The sequence below is a fragment of the Etheostoma cragini genome, chromosome 1, assembly GCF_013103735.1.
Source record: "Etheostoma cragini isolate CJK2018 chromosome 1, CSU_Ecrag_1.0, whole genome shotgun sequence".
Classification (NCBI taxonomy): domain Eukaryota; kingdom Metazoa; phylum Chordata; class Actinopteri; order Perciformes; family Percidae; genus Etheostoma; species Etheostoma cragini.
This window is the reverse complement of record NC_048407.1, coordinates 10,978,741-10,999,411: the sequence shown is the minus strand read 5'-3', so window position 1 is coordinate 10,999,411 and position 20,671 is coordinate 10,978,741. Positions and strand designations below refer to the sequence as shown.

General features: G+C 39.7%; 1 protein-coding gene across 6 annotated transcripts in view; it reads right to left on the bottom strand.

Moving 5' to 3' along the window:
* glceb (glucuronic acid epimerase b) overlaps nucleotides 1–19,013 on the bottom strand; it is a 47,342-nt gene extending 28,329 nt beyond the window's left edge. For 2 of the 6 annotated variants that reach the window (XM_034880968.1, XM_034880977.1), the window contains exon 1: nucleotides 18,809–19,012. The gene's annotated coding sequence lies outside the window, so the exon portion shown is untranslated. Of the gene's footprint in view, nucleotides 1–3,931; nucleotides 3,943–4,041; nucleotides 4,097–18,808 lie in introns of those variants that run through there. The other 4 variants (XM_034880985.1, XM_034880994.1, XM_034880981.1 and 1 more) reach the window with 3 other exon arrangements.
* Between the last annotated feature and the right edge of the window lie 1,658 nt (nucleotides 19,014–20,671).

The following is a 20,671-nucleotide window of genomic DNA, read 5'->3' as shown; positions in this document are numbered from 1 at the left end:
CCCAGGTTCAGAGCCACATTCGCTGAGCACTGTGGCTGACATGCCGTCATCCTGTAGCCTCAGTACACAGATGTATTTGTCATGACATCCATACCTGGATGGTATGCTCCACAATGCCTGCCGATCCACGGAGTCAAAGGCCTTTGTCAAGTCTATAAAGGTCTAGTACAGAGGCAGTCCTTGTTCCCGACACTTTTGTTGTAGCTAGCAATCAGAAAAGATCATGTCAGTTCTTCCCCTGAATGGACGAAAGCCACACACTGTAATTCAGGGAGTGCCTCCTCAGATAGTGGTAGCAGGCGGTTGGCGAGGACACAAGCAAGGACTTCACCTGTTGTTAACAAGACCAAGATGCCCCTGTAGTTTCCAAATTCAGCCTTGTCCCCTTTCTTGAATATGGTAAAAAACTGGGCCTCCCAGAGCTCTGAGGGGAGCTCTTTCCCTTTCCCAGATCTTGCATAGTAGATGGTGGATGAGGTGCCAGAGCCATGGTCCTTGTTGTGGTTGTGGACCTCAGTTAGGGTAGAAGTTCCCCCATGTCTTCTCTGATGGGACTCTGCGGGATATGATCGCCAATGTCTGGTTCCTGAAAGTGGTCCTTCCAATGTGCGTTGATGGAGTCATTGTCTTTTAAGAGAGTCTGTCCATCTTTTGATTGCAGGGAATTTAGCTGCGGTGGCTAGGGTCATAGACAGCCTTACCGGCATTGAAAAAGCCTCTGATATCACCTGAATCTGCCAGTCTCTGTAGTTCTAGAGCCTTTTCTCTCCACCAATTGTTCTTGAGCTCCCTCATCAACCTCCGAATGTCAGCCTTGGCTCTAGAGTGTGCTGCCCTTTCGGCCTCACATGTTACATAATTTTGCCACACTCTGAAGGATTTTTGTTTTATGGAGATTAGTTCTTCTATCTATGTGTCATTTTCATCGAACCAGTCCAGATGTTTCCAGGACTGATAACCAAGGGTGGATTAGCATGAGTCATGGATGGTGTATTTGAGAAGGCCCCAGTGTTCTTTGACGTTGTCAGGATATTCTTGCTGAAGACTTTCCTCAAGAGAGTCCTGAAGTAGTTGCTGGGGGGTGGTTTCATTCAGGCTGTCAAGGTTCAGTCTTCCCCCGATACTGCTTCTAATCAATCCTCCTCCTTGGCAGTTCTCTGGCAATGATGGCAGTTCATCCTTCAGCTCTGTAACTGGAGGCGCTGTCCATCAGAGTGCGCACATTCCAGGCACCAAAAATAATTTTTCTTTGTTTGACCACAAAAGGGGTGTTCCCTCTGCACGCGGTACTCCAGCAGGGAAGTATGAGGCAGGCAATTTAAGGGCACCTGTTTTCAGCCCCTAGGAGGTTGGTGCACCCACTAGCATATATAGAGGCTAATGCCACCAATTATTGGTGAATTGCAGACTTCTCTTAACTACCTTGATCTAACATGCCAGAAGCTGTTTACCATGGAGACGTGCTGCAGATATGGATATGGCCTGGCGCGAGATTTACACCTTCTCCAATGCCACAGTTCTTACGTTGACAACATGGACACAGATAAAGGAAACTCTGAAGGCAATCGTAATAATTACCTACCACGCTAGGCTAACGCAGTTGTGCTAACATTAGCAAATGTTGGAGTAGTATTAGCCAGCTGACTAAACTTGTGAAAAGCTAAACAACATCCCCGTCCAAGCTGTTTGACTTTCCCTCCAATATTATTATAAACATAATAAAGACACCTTGACTCGGTCGAGACCAAAAGCCATATGACTACATGACTACAATGATCACACGCATTTCGGTACACTGAGTTATGGCGAAACGGGGGGACTTGTGAAATATTTGACTGCTACCCTCATTGATTTTCTCAATAATTTGTAATTTTTTTAAATGATTTATTACATTTTTCCACTATACCCTGCATGTCAATGGGAATCAAATATATGTTGATTTATTACAGTAAATGTCCTGGAGGAAAGCAGATATAGATTTAAGAAGTTTAAATGATTCAATTTAAATAATGTGATCATTTTTGTCAGTTTACTGTATTTTTTATTGTAACAATATATGTAAAATATAGTTTAGTCTGGTTTTCAAAACTTTAAAAACTTAGTGTAATTGGGTTGTGAAGAATAATGGACTGTTTGAGGTGTTCTGAATTAAGTGTTCTGACATCTTTTAATCAGAAATGAGCACCTTATGTGGCCATGGTATAAACTATTGCTAAAAAAAACACTACAAGAAAACCAAACTTGTTGGCTAATATAATCAAATAATCTGTAATTACATTGTCAGACATAAATTTCATTTCTAAAGGTGAAGTTGAACCAGGCAAGTATGAGATTTAGAAATAATCTCTTAAGGCTGCGTTATCAAGGGCAATGCAAGCCAAGAAGCCCTCCAGCTCCTCTTCAAGGTGGCTTAGCATGTGGCTCTCAAAGCTTAGCACGTTGCTGACACCATTTTCATAACCTTTACATATTGCCCCGTTTAATCGACCTCTCTCACGCAAAGCGTTGACACTTTGCATATGAATCATGAACATCAACTTTATGGCTGTCTCCTGTGAATGCATTTTGAACATTAGACTGAGGATATTCCTTATACTGCGACTTGACTCAAGTGATATTAGGTCATTCATTATTTTAGTCGCCCCTCATTTGCTGCCATCCTGACACAAGCAGCAATCTATCAAGACCTGTGGTTGGGGTAAAAAGAGAGATGGGGACCCATCTGTTGGGCATTCATAACACATCCAATTTCTCTGGGGAGTCATTGGCTGGCCAAACACTGAATGATCGCACCACTGATGCCACCCCGGTGCCAGGCATCGTTGACCATCTGATGCCCGAAGCAATATCCAAGAATTCTGTTTGCAAAGTGAAGAGCTCAAGTAACAGAGTTTTTTGCTCACAGAGCTAGAGCAACCTGATGAAATGTGATCACTTCCACACACACACGCACACAGTAGCAAATCCCCACATTTGAGAAGCTAAAACTGTGGAAATGGGCTACTTGGCATTTAGTTTGAGATATTACCTAAATAATGAATTAGTGTGTGCGTACAAAGATGAAAGAAGAACCAAAACAAAGTTACATCTACAAGTTTAAATATGTCACTGAAAAGGAGAATAAATCATTTAAATTTTGCATGTTTTATACCAAATGTTACATGCCCTTTTTAAAAATAATTGAAACTCGCTCATGGGATATCCATTTTAACCTGTCAAAAGCGATTAAATTGAGACAATCTGGGGTACATCTATGAACTGCAATAAAAAAATACAACATTTCTATGTTGATACTTGTATAATTAAATTAAAGAAATAGACCAGAAAACAACATATTCCATTTTCCAAAGTAAAATTCCCCCCCCCCCCAAAAAAAACAACAAACCTGGGCGCCTAATCTAGTCACCAACGCAAGGCATATTCTCTGAAAAGCACAGGCCCCATGCCAACCCCTCCCAACACTCAAAACATTAGGGTCATTTTCACACTGGATTGAGCAAACAAAGAGTGTTTCAGTGGGCCTGCATCACATGCTAGGAGATGCGTTGTGGTTGTCACAAGTGTTCAGGGATATAAACAGTAAATTGTGACGTTATTTAGTGGTACTTTGCATATATTTAGGGGCTGTCGCTCCCTTTTTGTGCCCAGATTGTGTTCCGCTATAAACCCCCGGTTTGCTCTCTTCTTTCCCATGCAGAGACTATTTTTCCATAAAACAACATTCTTCCACTTCTTTTTGCATTCAGTCATTAGATCACGGTTATTTTAACATTAGATTGTCCAAGTTAAAGGGTGAGGGAACATGCACAAACAGGCCCTGGGGAGGCAGGGGGAGTCGGCGTGCAAACGCAGTACAAACAGAAAAAAGTGAAAAATGAAGCGTCTCCAAGAGCCACTCCTGCTTTGCACTGCAACTCTTAACTGAAGAAACAGGATGAAAGAATAAGACTTGGAGTGGGAGGCGTCAAAGGCAAGCTAGCAAGAGGAGCCAAGATGAAAGTAAAATAGAGTTGGGAAGTTTTTTGGAAGCTGAGTAAATACCCTTGGTGCCTGTCAAGACTTAGTGGTGCTGTCTGTAGTGAACTCCGCTTTCATTCTGCAAAGGAAGCCAATGGAAAGACTTCACCATTGGATTCCAGCAATAACTTATATCACAGAAGCAACAAATAAAACACACAGCAAACCTTTAGCAACAGTAATTAACGACATAGACAAATTATTAATTACAGTGGCTTGAGAAAGTTTACACACCCATGCTAAAGTAGATTTAAAATAAAAAAAACACCTTTTGGAACTTGATCTTAATGCCTTAATTCAAAAAGATTTAGGGAAATCCATTCTTTTAAAGACACAAATTTTCTTTCTAACCCCCTATCATAACACACCCTTCACCATACAGATTGGCATGGTGCTATTTCAGTTAGCTTAATAACTGATTTAATTTGCATGATCTTATGGCAAGTTCCCCATGCCTATCTCTATGTATGGTGAAGGGTATGTGATGATGTGGGGTTATTTTAATTCCAAAGGCCAAGGGAACTTTATCAGGATGCATAGCATCCTGGATCCATGAAATCACTGGCCTTTAAAAATAAAAATGTGCCTGCTTCTATGGGAATTTAACATAGGGGTGTGTAAATTTATACGCCCTGTATTTTAAGTAAGAACACATACACACACATATACATATATATATATATATATATATATATACACACACACACACACACACACACACACACACACACACACACACACACACACACACATACACACATACACACATATATATATAAATAAATAACAGAATTATTATCCCAGATCGAAGCTCATAGTCCCACATATTTGTTTTATGATTAACAGTTTATTATTTTTTCAGAAAATTTAAACAAACACACAATCATCCATCAGAAAAATTAAGCAGGACACAGAACAAAAGAAAGACAGAGCGCGACCACAGAAAAAAACTAAACTATAAATACATTTTAGAAAATTATAAAAAGAAGAGACAGTGATGCACAGAGCCCATGAGTTAATTCGTGTAATTCATTCAATTAATTCATAGTTTAGGCTACAAAATGTAAATTAAATTAATCAAAACAAAAAAACTATGATTTCCAAAAAACTAAAATAATTGAATAAAAAAGCCATACCTAGAGTGCACATAAACATGTTTTGTCTTTGAAGGGACAGAGGATGGGCGCTGGTGCAGAAAGAAACTGACACGGGAACATGTCCTACTGGCCTCTGTGTGTCCGACGGTACAGCTCTGAACTTGTTGGTTGCACACACACCTCGGCGTGAGCTTGGAAAAGGCAGAACGCTGTGCCCCGGCTGCCTTTCACATGGAGACAAGACTTGCATCTTCAGAACCTTGTTAGTTCTCTGAAAAGGCCACCGACTAGTTTGGAATATTAAGCAGCTCATGCTGTCGAAAATCAAAAGGATTTTGGAAGAGAGTGGGAAGCTTCAAAAAAGGCTTTGATGGTATATATCGCTCAATCGGCAGATATGATGGAATGAAGAAATAAAGACGGGGGAACAAAGTGTTTCTGAGAGAGGAGGGTGGCAGGGTGGTACTCTTCTCCTCTCAGAATTCTGCGTATATTTTCCTTATTCCTCAATCAGAGAGACTTGTTCTTAAAATGTCAGGACTTCTGACTGAAAAAAACTGATTCCACGTGAGACAAAAATAGAAAAGAGGAAAGTGGGACACCATAATGTTTCAGGTGATTTATCACAACAGGCACACTCAAGTTAGGCAGTGGTCTCACGTCCAGTAATGTCCAAATGCAGGCCACATTTACAGCATTATTAAGTAACGCATTAGCGTAGAAATGTAGACACACCGTAGCGGAAGCAAATGTATATAACAGCCCGGGTCAGTCTAGCAACTCTCCGTTGGCTTGTGAACTGGAAAAAACTAATTCTGGTCAGGCCAATCACATCGTGTATATAGTCGGTGGGCGGGCTTAACAGAGTTGCGACGGTTCCGCGTGAATTCCCTACTACTTGAAAACAAAGAATATTGTCTTTAGAATCGGCTTTTGTGCCGAAAAAAGGAATCGTGTGAATTATGGAAACTTAAATGTACGGAGATTTATGGATGACATGAGATTCTGTTTCTGGGTCTGTGCTTTGGTGGGAGGGGGAACAGTACTGAAGGTGTGGGGACGAAAAGATAAAGTTTCCTTATGAAGAAGGAAATGGGACTGAGGCAGGAAGCAGAGCAGTTATCTTTGTTATTATTCCTTTGCAGGAGAGGAAGCGGTGCATACAATTCTCCAAGAGGAATCTAAGGCCAGCTTCCTCATGACATGATTGGATCACCAGCGGCCTTTGCAGGAATGAATGCAGAAACAAAAAAGTTTGACTCAAAGATTTAAACACACTATGTTTTTTTCTTGGTGTAACTCCAGCCAAACTTGTTGATTTGATAACGGCAGTCCTGTTGCAGTGAAAATGAACCGTTACTTTGCAATGAAATTGGATTTAGCCTTCTACCGTCTCATTCAGTCACAGAAGACTAAAAGTTTTTTAATTCAATCTTTTATTACCAGACTTCCATATTCAATTTGAGAAAGAAAGTTCAAGATCTAAATGGTCACAATTGATGTATCCGAGACAGTCTGTCGTGAGAGTTAACATGTTAAGCACGTTTGTCTCCCAGAGGTGGAGAATTTACCAGAAATCCAGCAACAATGTTGAACATGTCTGGCATATGGGAGAGGAACGCCTAAATGGTTCTTTCTAGCTGACATTGTCTTTGCTATATTCTGCAGGGTTACCAATAAGTGGCCTTTCCAAGCAAATTGTAACTCCAGTCAGGGCAGCAGTGTCCTGTCAATCATATGTTTTCTCCCTTCCCTGTAATTGCTCCATTCTGCCTCTCTCCGTAACTCTAAGGCAATTTCCTACCCTTTCAGTTCATCCTTCCGGCGTAAGTGTGTATAGGATCACACAGGAATATGTTAAAGGTCCCAAGGCATAAAAAAATCATAATGAGGTTATTTTACCATTAATATGAGTTCCCCCAGCCTGCCAATGGTCCCCCAATGGCTAAAAATGGTGATAGGTGTAAACCGAGCCCTGGATATCCTGTTCTGCATTTGAGAAAATGAAAGCTCAGATGTGCCATTTTTGAATCTTTGCCTCATAAGGGGCAAGGTTACCTCCCCTTTCTCTGCTGTGCCCACCCACGAGAAACAGACATCATGGGTTCCAAACGGGCAACAAGGTTTTTGGATATGAACAAACATCATCCTTTTCAAGAAGATGGTTGAAGAAATGAAAGGTACGCTGTGTCCACATGGTCCAACAAATGCGAGTACACAGACAGACGGAGAGAGAATTATTCTGGCCTGCAAACCACAACCAAGGCTCTTCACTTGATTGTATAATCACGGTGTCCTTTTTACATTAGAAGGATAAAGCGGGTTGAAGATATGACATTGAGATAGCCTTGGTCCATCAAATTCGTCATTGCTAACAGGGCTTTCAGAGCTGAGCTGAATGGCAAATGTGCTACTCAGGCATGGGCTCGGGTACAGTAGGTACTGGGAGTGGAGAAGCAGCGGAGTGGAGACGAGACATGTGCTTCGATGGTACAGCAAAGCCTGTTCATTTAGCTGCACTTCTTCATATGTGGATCTGTACAGAGACAGCCAATTCACTCCCTTTTTTCTGCAGTCAGCATTCCTGTGCCTTATAGACTTCAGCTGCATTCATAATGAGAAGGCAGATGTAAAATAAAATGTAAAAAAGGAATTATAAACCTCTCTTGCAAAAAGAAATGACCATGACGAGGTCATAAAGTACCTCGTCACTCAAATAAATTAGCACAGGACATCTCTAGTGTAAGAGTGCAAATAGGAGGTACTACATGTCATCTGACAGATATTGTATATCGTGGGTTTTACTTTTTGATTGGTCAAAACATGTGTATGTTTTTTTTTTCAAACCATTTAAGCAAAATATCTCCTGACCAGTTTAGTGGCAAAAGGAAAACCCAGGATGGCAATGGGAGTTCAGCTACAAACCATAATTAACCAGACATGATGCATCAATCTCAAATATTGAAAGATGAGCATTAAATCATGACAAACTTCTTCAGAAGTTACAGTATTGCAAATGTCTATCAGTATATAGATAATAAGTCAAACTGATGATTTCATTTGGCTTCTTCAGCTTCAGGGTCCTGGTATGTGTATACTGGCTCATGGTCATGACTTAATGGAATCACTTTTTCGGGGATTTGGGGTGTTATGTATTTCAAAACATGCTAGTGTTTTTTTTATGAATTTGACTTCCGGAAAAAGTGGCTAATAAAAAAATACAAGTAGTTTGTAAAATTAGGCCTCCACCAGTCACTGTGGCTGGGGAGAAGGTAATTTCCCAATCTGTTAATAATAGAAACACCTGTGCTTTTTCCTAGTAAATGACAGGTCAAAATGTCTCCTGTGAAAAAGGCCGATTATAGCTAACCTTTTGGTCATATTAAAAAAAAACGGAAATGGTTAGATAACCGTGAGAGCAATCAATATCAGCCTTTTGCTACATGTAACCCAGTTAAAGCCTTACGTAAGAAACAGACTTTTTTCATTGTGGACATTTCATACAAGCCCAAACACAGGTTTAATAATAACTTTTATGAGGACTGTTACATTTTGTTATACCAGTAAGCTAAATGAAGTCAAGTGGCTAAAGGATTTGCTAGCTTTACTGTAAATCAACTCACAAATGGGGACTCTTTTAACCAAGTGTCCAGACATGAAATGCTAAAACAAGTGCAGATGAAGCATGAGCATTGGCTGCAGCAAAATACTACTGGGACCGCCTCCTGGCTTAAAATGTCCAGCCAATGCAATAAAGACTTAGCGGGTCTCTGGGGCCAAGGTCGCGCTTCCTACCTTAAAAAGCAGGAAAATATAATTTGCAAAACTAATCAAGTGTGAATGTCACAGAGGCATAGCGAAGGAGGGTAGTGGAAGGCTAATTTTGTTCAGGGAAGATGAGAGAGCTTCAGAGTCTCCCAGTTTTGCGATATTGGAGGGTGTCGAGTTGTAAAGATGGCTATTAAAACAATTAACTAAGACATCCTTTATCCACAGTGGGTAGTAAGAGTAGATTGCACTTATGAGAGTGAAGTAAAATGGCAGCCCAGAGACATTTCACGACCGGTTTTATGTACTCAGCGCTTCAATTATCAAACTGGGTGGAAAAGAGAAGTCCTTCATAAATATAATATCTGGACAACTACTTTCCTGCTTTGAGAGGGAACCAAAAACATTTAAATAAATCACAGTTCAGTGCAGCACACACTTTTGAGCATGGGAGCAGGGCCAAAGCATGACTGTGATGCTCTTCAACTGAGCTGTACCGACATTGTGGTCAACTGCTGAAACTGGCAACTGTTCAATAATTTAACTACATAATGCAGGAGTCACTGTTGTTTGGAGACTTTTACTTTTCTGTTTGTTTTTAAAATGATCATGTGACAGACGAGGGCTACTGAGCTTTGATAGAGTAGGCTTGTAACAAGAGATGGGACGTAATGAAGTACAAATACATCGTTATTGTACTTAAGTCGATTTTTCAGATATTTTTAGTTTACTATTTATTTTTGTGGAGACTTTTTAATTTTACTTCTTGCATTTTAAACACGAATAGCGGTAATTTCTCCTGCTTACATTTTACAAAATTGCCTCGTTAGTTTAGTTTTGTACTAAAGGTCGTCTATCAGGTGTGACTGTTAGTGCACTTTGGAGAACAGCGCGGACACACACCTCAAACCATGATGATGTAATTAATAGTGGGTTTATTGTTAATATTTGCACACCCACCCCCACACCCACACCCACACCCATCATTGTGTATGGTAGCCTTTACAATGTTATTTCTTTGCAGAACCACACGTTTATACTGTTACTTGATTATAATGAAGCATCAAAACAGAGAAGTTGTCTCCGTCCGTGTTGAACAGACACACCTGGGCCAAGTTGGAAACCAGAGTCAGCTTTAGATACAGTCCTAATCTAGTCCTCACTAACAAGTTTCAAATCCTTTCACTGGAGTTACCGTTATTGTTTGCGTCATCAATACTGAATTTTATCCAATTGGATCAGAATATTCTCAAAGAATCATAACTGAATTTATATCTTGCTACTCAGTCAGAATAGTATTAACCTGAAGTCCCAGTCTCTGTCACAATAAATATGGGATGTTTTAGGCCTATTGGCAGACATCCATTTAAAATGTAGACAATGGCATAGAAAGAATAAAGAGCCTTTTGTTGACTGAAGTTTCTCAGCGAGCACTCTATTAACATTCATGTTGTCCAGGTAGCTTTGCATAAAAAATGGTTGTCATTCATAAGGCTCTTTTTACTTTTAGACTTTAAGGTAATTTCCAAGCCTGAAATTGCTACTTTAACTTGAGTACAGAAGTTAAATCAGTACTTCTACTTTTATCATTATTATATTTATCATTGATCAATTATAGTAGATTAGTGACAAATACCTATAATAACTTGCCAGAGTCCAAGGAGGACTACTTCCTTTGTCTGACAAACAGTAAAAAAAACAAATTCAGATTGCTATCAGATAAGACAAAGCAAAGCAGCAAATCTTCAAATAAGAGAAGCTGGAACCAGAGAAGATTTAGCATTCGTGCTTAAAAATGGCTCAAACTATTATCCGGCTATAAAAACTGTTATATATAGTTTAATCTCCTGCCGATCAATAATTCTTGATTCTGGCTTTAGAACATTATGCACTAAATTTATACTGAAATAAGATGAGGGAAATTGGACTTAAGTATACCTTACTCAGAGCTCAACAGTGATGTGGGTCTAATCTGACGTGGGGATTAGAGCCCGACCGATCAAGGATTTTTAAGGCCGATACAGATACAAATATTTGGTTATTTAAAAATCCGGAAATAAAACAGAAACGCATAACAAAAAAAACTGATTTCCCTAACATTGGTAATTTGTAGTTAATTATGAGTTATTATAACTTGTTTTATTGTCACTACAGAACAGAGGAAAATAAAAAATATGTTATAAATATGTAAAGCTCAAAATAAGAGCCCGTTGAACAAATTTAAAATAACAAAAAAAATATAAAGAGTGTTGCCAATAAAGACGCTGTAGAGCGCCCTCTGGTGGACAAACTAAGAAAGCCAACACTTGTAGCATGGTTGACTATCGGATAATTTTATAATATTAATTTATCAGAATCACTTATTAAACATAATGTGACAGTGCTTATACCGGCCGTCACCGTAGCGAAGCGCTACTTGTACCTCCAACGTCTGAACACTGACTTTAAAATACTCTCATGGTGTTTGGGTGTGTGACACATGTTTGTTTTGTTACCTTTTAGGTTTTGTGTCTAAATTTATCAGTAACTCCATTCATTTCCATAGTCCTACTGTTGTCACGTAGTTATTTTAGTGCACGTATTTAACAGCTAAAACTACGGTGATAGGCATGCATGCAACGCTGACTCCATTACTTCCACAATCTGTTAATCATCTTTATACATTGTTCATCATTACCATTTTATCTTGTTATATGTTCCTTAGAAACAATAACCACAAGACCATTATTCCTTTGTTAATCTAACAGTTATTTATTTAAATTTAATCGTAACACAAATCACATCCAAACATTTGTGTCATCTTACCTGCGTCCCCTGACGTAATCGTAAAAGGGAGTTTGCCGTATGCACCGGTGTATTTATAGACGGGCGGTCTTCCGGGGTGACCGCAAGCTATCAGTTTAAAATGTTAAACTGTTTATGTGGTGAAACCTAGATATCTTGTGGGGAGGTTAAACCTGTTTGAGGTGTATGTATATTATCACACGTGTTTTATTTTGTGGAGTACTGTTTTGTCTGTTTTTAAAGCCGTTTGCATATTTCCCACATGAGCCACCCCTGTAGGATGAGTGGGAATGGTTTAGTCCATTACAGAGGTGCGCTACGAGGATATTTGAGAGGGAGGTTTCAGTAACGAGAGTGTGGCTGGATGTGGTGAGACGTAAATCTAGTGAAAGCCAATATAATTGCAGTCAAAAGGCAATTTGTGAGCAGCTGTTCTTCTGTTTACGCCATTACATTTATCTATTTGACTCACATGTCTATTTCTTTTCTAGTTTTCAAAGTCCTTGATTTGTATTGATTTTGCTCTTTTTGGTATTTTGCCTTTTTGGCCTTATTTGGGTTAATAAAAACACCCCATCTTCAATCCCAATCAACGTTTGATTCGTCCTTCCGGTTACGCACCACACTGAGACTACTGGTAACATCTACCTACAACACATTAAAAAAAAATAATCGGCCATCATAAATTTCAATACCGATAGTTCAGCAAATGCCTAATATCAGCCAATAATATCGGCCCGCCAATAAATCGGGTCAGCGCGGTTCACCGACCCCACAGAGTGCCAGTGCACGTTTATGTGTTAAACTCACCACATTTAACAAAGTAGTTTTGTTCTCTTTTGGCAACGAAAGAAAATTCCTGTTCTTTATACTCATAATTGTGCTAGCTACAAGTCGCCCCTAAAGTAGATCACATATGCAGTTACCTAAATTTCGAAAAACTACTTACTTTTGGTCAGAGCAAGAGATGAGCGTTTAAAGTTATTTAGATACATGTATAACTGAAGCAGTTTGCCACATATAATACAGTGTACCTACTGTTCCAAAATCTCTACTGCGGAGGCACAGTAAGCGGTAGTCCGCAATTTTGGTGAGCAATGCCAGTTTGTATCAATGCATTACACCTTTTTTTTTGTGCATACAAACAGCATAACAATCACAGGTAGAATATGTACGACTGATTTAGTGAGACACAAATGACACAGAAGTGCTAATAACTGTATGTTACTACAGCTTTCACAAGTGTTAATACACGGGGCAGCTGGGTTGCATTTTTAGCTCGGGGTACTCAGTGGTTGTTCAAATCTGAGCTTGGATAATCAAAATTTTGCGTAAAAATGGAATGCGCTATAAGACCACGATAGAAACTTACAGGATTTTTTAGGTAAATGCAAAATGAATATAAAGCAGCAAAAAAACAACAACAAAGTGTCAATATATACACACACACACACTCTATTGGCACAAACACCAACAACTAAAGACAGAGCAGACAAACATGCCGTTTGTGTAGCTTGTGCCAAGATACTTTTTTTCAAAACTCAATTCGATTATGGGCTACAATTGTTTGAACAAGTGAATGACACAATAAGTCCGCAGTGAGTAAATGAAGTGAGAAGCATTCAGCTGGTCAGTAGAAGTGTTATTAACTTTGGTTGCACAGAACACAGCTCGAGAGACAACACAGTGGCATCACTATTCTCTGCCATTGAATAGATACTTGCAAGTCAGACTGTCACAAGACACAGTTGTGGCTGAGAAGAACAACACTACAATATTGGCTTAAATGTCTGGTTAACCCTTGTGTATAAAGGAGCAGGGTAGAGGGGGTCTTGGGTCTGGATACTGTGTTAGACAGAACAGAAGGCAAAGGCGCAAGCCCTTCACTAAGGCTGTAAAGATATGCAATGTGAAACCAACAGGAAGAACCGAGACACGACCCTTCCATCCAGATCCCATGCTAATCTTTAAATTACTATTAGTCCTTTTGGTGCCTTCGCTCCCTTTTAGTCCGGTAAATTTAGCTAACTGTAAAGACGGCTAAAAGCGAAAGGGGGGGGGGGCGCGGTAAAGTTACTGGAGGTGTAATGTTACGAATGCCCACTGTTCTGACTCTGGTGCCTGGGTCTGTTTCCGACGGTTCAGTAAACTTCCGTTAGCGTCCTTAGCACCGGAATTAAGTCCTGACCGGGATGGCTGCTAGCTGGCTGGGGGCTGACTGTGGATGTGTCCCCAGGCCGGGGGTGTAATGATAGTGGATGGCTGCTAGCTGGCTGGGGGCTGACTGTGGATGTGTCCCCAGGCCGGGGGTGTTGTCAGCTCTAATCCCAACTAAAGCCTCCCCGCACTGGGAGAGTGAGACAGACAGATAGAGCTAGCTAGCTAAATTATCATTACATTAGTCATCTATATACAGTTAACATTACTGATGAATTTGTGGGTTAGACCAGAGTTGTTAACAGTGGTCAAAACAATCATACTAAAAATAACTGTGTGTTGAACGATGTCGTAACCTTCTGTTACCCACCAAGAGTTAGCTAACGTTACGGACCAAGGACATTAGCATTGGCTACATGTCAACCAGCACCTTTACAGAAGGCACATACGCATTTTTCCTCTTTGGTCCCCTTTCAGGAAGTGGAGTTCTCCATTACTGTTACCATTACGAGTATTTTTATGTCTCATTCCAACAGGTTGATAAACCACTGAAACGATTTCAGAAACATTATTTTAAGGTACAAAACAATCTTTGGTGCTGGATTGATCAATATTGAAATCATTCAATAACAATAAATAAAGTCTGTTGTGGTTTGCAAAGTGACATGTAATCAATGACAAACGATGCCTTGTGGCAGAAAAATAAAAACTCTCCTCCAACCTCCATACCCCCTAAGGAAAAAGAAAGAATCGAGGTTTGTATCGAATCGTGAGTCAAAATCGTGAAACAAACCAAATCCAGGGTTGATGAGCCAGCCAACCAGAGGACCTCGCTCCCCGGGTTACAATTCCCTGGAAAGCCTGTCTCTTAATCCTGGCTAAATACAAAATCTGTGTTAAAAAAAATTTTTTTTTTAAAGACTCATTCACTAAAAGCCTAAAAGTATGGTTGATATTGAGGAGGGGCATAGGTCCGTATCGGCTGTCTGTGTGCTTGAGAGCAACTGGGACTCTTTTGTTGGAGGGGGTGGTTGGTATTTAGTATAGACAAGGGTGAAGAGGAACGTGTCTGGGGGAGGGTTGTGGCTTCAGAGTATGCAGACATGAGCGGTCTGCGTGTTGCCTTTGAAGCGGGCCATGGCTGCCTGTACTGTGAGGGTCACAGGGCAAGAGTTTACAACAGTGGTGTCCCACAGAGAGGCTGGACTCGTCCAACCCCTCCAACCCACTGCCAAGAATTAACACAGAATGTAGGCTAGAAAAACTATGAAAAGCAGCCATTAGGAAGTGCTTGTTGGGCTGGGAACTTTTGAGTCGTCAGGAAATTAAAGTTGAACTCGCCTTTTAAACCATGAAGGCACTGAGGCCGGGCAGTTGATTACCACTGACGATTCTAAGCATTCTAGAGTATCTTTGCCATACAAATAAGAACTAATTGGAGAGGTTGACAATGTCTCTAACCTATTATCAAGCTAGTTGAATGCATGAGTGCATTAAAGCTAGCCCTCATGTTGAGACAAACGGGAAGTTGACACCAAGCACGCCCAAGTTGGAAGTGGTTTAGTTCCCATGACAGTGAAAACATTAGACACTTCTTATTTTAAGGTGTGGATAGTACAGACAATAACAGTATTGGAACAAGAGAGTAAAACAATGTGCATATGACACTTATTTGCTATACTTACTTTGGAATTCGAAATGAACTGTTGCTCGGAAGACACAGGACGACACACACAACAACATCAAATCAAGAGTGACAGAAGTACGGAGCAGATAGAAAGATGCGCCACCAGCGTAACTATGTAGTTACCAAAAGCCGTAACATTGTTACCACAGCCAACCTTTCAGATAGGTTGGTAATGTACTCTGAACACACAAATCTGATCTGAACACTTGCGGACAGTCGGTCTTAAAGATCCAATTTGAAAAACGAATCAGATTTTCCTCCAGCCTAACAGTGACCAATGCTTCAGAAATGCTAGCTCCAGGCTTCACGCACACACTAAAATATGTAATCAGGCCTAGACTTAGATCTTTCTGCTGTTGATTCTTGTTGAGACAGACATGTTCAGACTTTGGAAAAAAAGCTTAGGCATAATAATAGGGAATCAAATTTATTTAAAAGACATCTGTCTGATTCAGAGAACAGGTGAGAGAGCAATGGTCTTAGGTTGAAGGCTAGTAATTACAACAGTGTATACAGCCAAGGATTGGAAAAGTTGCATTTCTGGTTTCTACTTTGCTTCCACTACGCTGTAAAAGTGCCCAAGAAAAGGGGTACAAATGAGTAAAGTTTATCATAAAACACTGTCACCATTTGACAGCTCTCTGTCCTGTACAAATGCGTACTGTACCTGTTAGAAACAAGAAGAGACAACTTAAGTCACAAGGACACTTGACTGATTCATGCTGTGTGCTGAAATGTGCTGATTAAGGACACTCATCAGAGAAGAGACTGAAATGGCTTTGGAAGGGCATACATCAACAATAAATCAAAGCCGTGCAACACAAAACTGCACTCTGCCAAATTCAGCAGATAACACTCGTTAGGGCCCAATGTCTAATATTTACGGGAGATGACAACCTGAAGTGGAAATAGGGGTTCAAGACTACTGTAACGGTGAAATGTTTGATACCACAGAATTATAAGGATATGGTGAAATGGTGCAAGTAGACTCTGGCATTGAAAGACACCAAACAACACAGCAACATGCTCAGAGATTAATGCTACATCTGTGAAAGGTGTGGAATAGGATTTTAAAAAACACATGCTGGACGGTGTTTTCTGATGGAAGAATAACTTTTAAAAAGGTACACTTGGCACCACAGTAGGAAATGGCCTTAATAGATCTATAGTAGGCGTATAGAGCGGTTGATCAATACCAGCGGCTAAAGGATTCATTTGCCAGGTGCTGAGAGTTATAGATTTCAATACTCTTTTTCGGGGTGAAATTGGTTGTTGGTATTTCATGTTGAATTCAGAATCTCCTCACTTCCTATTAAGTATTAGAACGTAATATCTACCCCCCACTGTTCCACACACATATACTGCATTCCGTCTTTTCTAAGGGTTTCTTCTATCACCCGATTTATTTGCTCCACTTCTCAGGTTTTCGCTTTTCATTCATTTGGGGGAGCTGCCTCCGCGCTGATCCTACTGCGATTACAGTTGACCACGTATACATATTTAGAGATTCAGCAAATCGGGGAAACGATACTTTTATTTTTGTTTTAAAACATGCAAAAAGTGGTTGTCAACAGCATCAACCAGACTAAATTGAATTGTTAATGTTGTCTAAATTTGGCAACTGTTAGTAGTGACCCCTGCCAGACATGCTAAAATAACCTCAGTGGCTTAGCAAAAGTCCAGGTGGGTTATTGGGGGTTGTGCTCACACTGATTTGGAGTGCAACAGTTCTGGTAAGAGATATTAAAACATGCTTCAGCTGGTTGTTGAGCAAAATGTAAAGCATTTGAGGTATTTGATAGTCAGACGCCATAACACAAAAACTACTTACTACTTATTATTATTATTATTATTATTATTAGTTATAGCCAGTGGTGTAGTTTGACATATAAAAACCAAATCATAGCAGTTGCAGAAAGACCTAATGTTCAACATTCATCATTACAATTTAAAACTTGACCTCCCTAAATCAGCCATGAAAATTAAGTTGTTCTACTCGCTCCTTTTTATTCAACAAGCTATTTGGTAGCAGAGACATGAGGTTATTTGTTGTGTTGAGGACACAATAGGAGCCCAGGACACTCTGAAATGCACATTCATGAATCACACACTTAGCACGGAGCAGACAAATAAGCACCGCAAGTGAAAAAATTAAATAAAATTAAAAAAATCACGTTTAGAGTTGTTGTTTTTTTACTGTAGGCTACTGTCAGTGACAAATATCTCCTTGCCGGTGTACCCAAAACAAGCCTGATCACAAACAAGCAACCACTTTCTCTAAATATAATAAGGTTACAAAAATAAAGTATCAGAGTATACACAATATAAGTATAAATATATATGCATAATATGTAATAAAAATAAAGCTGAGTACAAAAACTTGTGTCAGCATAGAAGCCTAATTCCCACTAACCATGCACACTGTTAACAGCTGTTAAACACAGTTAAAACACAAAAGCTATTATACAATAAATCTATGAAAATATATAAAAGACTGGTGTGGCTAGACAATGCAAGATGTGTATACCCTGCATAATTTGACATCATTGGATCTCTGATTACTGTATTTCAAGATGCACAATTGCACATAAGTGGTATTTTACCTTCAACATGTAATAACAGACAAGCTGCAGTAATGCGTGGCGCTTGTAGGGGGAAATAAACTGGATAACGGAAATTCTTTGTGGTTGGAGAAGTGCCTACACACAAGAAAATGACCTTTACCCCTTATACACAGAAACATCCCAAACAACAGCAAAAGTATCTTAAGTGAGACGACTGGGTGTTATCTAACCGGTGGCACACTATAAGTTTGTCAGTTTCTGATATGGTCCATTCACAAAAAAAAAACTGACATGGCTCCCTCGCAAAGACACATAATCACAAGCTATCCAACAGGACAATGTTGTAAAACGCTGATATTTTTGGTGTTGATCTGGCAGAAAGACGTAGCCAGCTGGCCGGTGAGCCAGCAAACTGCTACTTTATTTTAAGCAGATGTATCGTTAGCATGCAAGCTAACAGGGTATGGCATTCCAGACACTGAGCTTTGAAGTTGCTGTATTCCCTCTCGGGTTCCGTTAATACAAGCCGATAAGCTAAAGCTTGTGTTAAAGACTTTTAACGGTCAAGCGTTTCACGAAGGTAACGTTAAGATGTGACAGCAGAGGAAACGACGACTAGTGGGATTTAAATGTTGCCTCGCTGATGTGAAACTGAACTGTGAAAATATCAGCTAGCACTGCACACGAGTGTTTGGACAGAGAGAGCCAACAAGACATAACGTTAGCAACCTTACCTGCAGGATTAAAGATATCGTACAGAGCCGGAGTTGGTTCAGGGAACCCCAGAAATAGTTATTTTCGCTTGGTCGGTTAGTTTCAAAGATTCTTGTTTTGCCTCAGGCTGAACCAAGGTTCAACCGAGCAGACCGACTGTGCTGCCTCTCAGCCACAACAGCGACTGAATACAGCTCAGAATCTGCTGCTCATTGGGAAAGGATGTGCAGTATCGCGAGATAGGACGAGATTGTGGAGACATCTACGAACCAATGAAATTAATGACAACAGATCCAAGCATTTGTTTGTTTAGTGTCGGTCAGGGCCAAGCCCTCGGTCAGAGAAAAAAATAATGAATAAATAATAAATAATGATAAAAAATATAAAAAATACAACTAAAATAAAATAATGAAAACAATACTACATACTAAATACAAAATATAAAATACTAAACAAAAATAATTATACATATAAATATTTCAAAATGAAAAATGATGCTATTTAAAGCGCAACTTTCCTGTTCAATTTTAACTTTCAGGATTTTATGTTTTACAATCGCAGAAATTCAGAGGGAAAAGTAGCAGTGTTGAAAAAAAAATGTCTTTCATTATTTGTCAGGCCACACAATCCACAAGGTTTGTGTACTTGGCAGTTGAAATTTCTCTTACACAAACCCCTCTTTAGACACACAGAACACTGAGCCGTCATATTATGTAACACAAGGGGTCATTGTCCAACGTGCAGTTGTAAATATTGGTAGTTTGAACTATTGTAGTTTTGTGAATCTGACTTTTTTTAAGTTTTACATTGCATCACATTTTTCAGAAACATAACCAGTATGTACACATCACTCAAACGTGAGGTGTACATACTGAGGGATTACAAGAGTGTTGAGCTTCAGGCTCTATTGTTAAAGACTTTGAAATCTCAGTGTTTACTGTTGGACGCTGTAGCTGAACTGAGTCACAGATTGTATTTAATAAGTTACTGATCTTCACGTGACAAATGCTGATTCTATGAGAACATTTTATGATTTTGAAAATGTCTTTTCGTGGACATAAACCCAGTAAATCTTGTGTTAAAAGTTGTGTGTGTGTGTGTGTTTGTGTGTGTGTGTGTTCTTGTGTACATTAAATAAATATGTTTTTTTGTTGCTGTTGGAGTGTGAAGACCATTTCAAACAATGTATGAAAACATGTATATTGGAAAAGTTACCAACCCTGCCTTTGATTTCATGCCATTTAAGCAAGATTGATGAAGTGCTTAAAAAGTAATATTTAATTAAAACAATCCTGTTTTCTAAATGAGCCATTAGCTTTATTATGGCACCTTGGGAGGGATCACACACCCTGCACAGCATTCTAATATTGTTTCATGCACTGCGTTGTATCTCACTTCTGTCTCTTGACACAATGGATTATTCACTTTGTTCAAGCCAAGCTCATTGTATCTCTAGTATCTCCCCAGTTGATTCCAGTGTGGCAAATAAGTGTAACCTTTGGTGATAACCAGGGGAGTTAATGACAGCATTCTGCATAATTATGAATCCTGCAATGGGAGGAGATGCAAGTGACAGAAATTGTTTAAGATCTTCACAAACACAACGCTGTCAAGTCAAGCTGTCAAAAATACTGTTGTTGCAAAAGTAGTGGCACTACTACATAAAGTATATTGATCCTGGCTGCCAACATACCCACAGATCCCACCCCTTCCCTTCATGTTCAGCCCTTTAATTCATCATCCTGAATTTGGTGATGCATTTCTGTGTTGATTTTTCACATTGTCCACATGTTTTCCTCACAGCGTTTGGTTTGTCTCCCTCCGGAGACTATATGACAAAAGCTAGAATCCATACTCTGCACAGCTATATGCCCAGAGTCTCC